This window comes from Diceros bicornis, unplaced genomic scaffold (assembly GCF_020826845.1).
Source record: "Diceros bicornis minor isolate mBicDic1 unplaced genomic scaffold, mDicBic1.mat.cur scaffold_55_ctg1, whole genome shotgun sequence".
NCBI classification, from domain to species: domain Eukaryota; kingdom Metazoa; phylum Chordata; class Mammalia; order Perissodactyla; family Rhinocerotidae; genus Diceros; species Diceros bicornis.
This window is the reverse complement of record NW_026691429.1, coordinates 5,327,801-5,329,951: the sequence shown is the minus strand read 5'-3', so window position 1 is coordinate 5,329,951 and position 2,151 is coordinate 5,327,801.

The following is a 2,151-nucleotide window of genomic DNA, read 5'->3' as shown; positions in this document are numbered from 1 at the left end:
AACTGTTAATTTTTCTATGCTTATTCATGCTTAGAGATGGATATCTCTTTGGTCAGAGGCAGTAGCCCATAAAGACTCCATCAGAGGTTGTACAGTTTTCTGCACTCCTTAAAACATCTTAAAATTTTGTATGTGCCTCTAAACATCCTCCCTAGATACCAGTCATCTCATAGAAGTTTACCAGTCGTATTGATGGTATGGCAGAGATTTTGGGTGGCCCCGCATTCCTGGCACTGGAATCATTCTCATTAGCAATCCTACACTGATAACTCACAGAATAATGATCAATCCAAAGTATTCCTATGCTGGCTGTGATGCCATCTATGGTGTGACCACTCGAGATGTAACGGTTCCTGTCAGAAACAAGCAACATTAAAATGATGTACACACATAACTCGAATTTGCTGGTTCCAGTTGAGGATCATAACTGCGCTGATGTTTTTTTCATCTAAATAAAAAAATTACTGAATTTTATATGTGAAGTAAAGATGGTGTTTCATAGAATTGTTGCTTTGTTGCTTTCTTTCTCTAACATGAATATTTCACCTTAACACTACATTAAAAATTTGTTATTCTTTGATATTCTCCATCTGAGCTACTGCTTGCTTGAAATTAAGCCTCAATGTTGTGCTCATTAACTCTCAAAGCTTCTAAAAATGCCAAACTTACTCTTGGAAAAAGTGTGGTTCAAATGTTGCACCTTGATGTTTTACTGGCCCTCATACATTTCAAACCCTCAACTGTCACAATAAAATTAAATGAGTATAATTTATTGAAGATTTCTTGACATAATTATAGCTTTTTGAAAGAGAGGAATATTTTTTCTGGAAAGTAGCAGTCCAAAACAAAAGAAACCTAGAGCATTCACCTGACTGCAAAACCATAATTAAATCTGCTAGAGAAACCTGCAAATAGCACAAATGCTATTTTTGTACTGAGTTCAAACAGACATTGGCTTTCCCTAACTTAAACATCTCTGGTGAAAAGCTGAGTTCAGAGTCCAAGGCCTGGCAGATGTCGAGATGTCTTCTCCATGCCCGCATGGAGAACCAGCAGCCATGTTGAGGAAAATGGCTCTTCTGCAGGTAAGGAGGTTTATTTCTCCTTTAGCATCTCTTAGAAAATGGCTGGCCGAGTCTGGAGAGCACTGCGGGAGGGCAGGCCATGAACAGCACCTACTGTAGGTAAATGTGGTGGATTCAGAGGGCCCACATTCCTCCTACTCTTCCCACTTTCTCTCACCGTGGGCCATGCTTCACCCATGAAAGCCTCCCAGTTTCTGCTTGGGCCTCAGAGAATGACTGCACTGGGCAGAGCTGTACTCTATGGAGATGTCTGATTATGAGAGGACAGCATGCTGGGAAAGGCCACATGGGGAGACGGCAGGGAGAAGCCCAGTCAGGGGAGAGATGTCACTAACTCCCAGCCATGAGTTAGCTGAGACCCCAGCTGAGACCCTGATCAGCAGGATGAGCTGACGCCCCCGAGCCCTAAAAAACTGCAGATTTGAGAACAATGTGATTTAGTATTATTCTTTTAAGCCACTGAGTTTTGGAGGGGTTTATTACGTAGTGATAGGTGATCACAAGAGTCAAGTCTACTGCTCACCCAGACTTGATGTGCTCATCCTCCAAGATTGGGTCTGGGGCCACTGCTCTGGTAGGTATGGAGAGTCAGCTAAAGCCAGAGGTTCAGAGTAACAGCATAAGCTAAAACCAGAGAATAAAACAAGGCATTTCAAAGCCAGGGAAGGGAACGCCCCCTGGAATAGGAGACATACAGACACCTCCAGGATAAAATAAGAGTTATTGACATTCCCTGCGCCGCCCAGGGCTGGCCACTCATGTGTGTTCACAATAACTGATGATACCTCTGCAAATAAAAATGAGCCCATTTAATATGCTGTGGTCAATAACTAATTAAATTTATTTTTAAGAAGCCATCCCACTGCTCCCAAATGGTTTGTAGTTGGAAACCAAGAATCACAGAGCAAAATAACCATAATGGTCAACTAACTACGTGTTATTTAATTGAAGTAGCCGTGAAAATCCATCTTCTTGATAAGACACAAGCATTTTATGGTTACAAAATGCTTTAGTAATCCTTCCTAACACAATACTTGGGGGACCTCCTGCCATTAAGGTTTCCTTT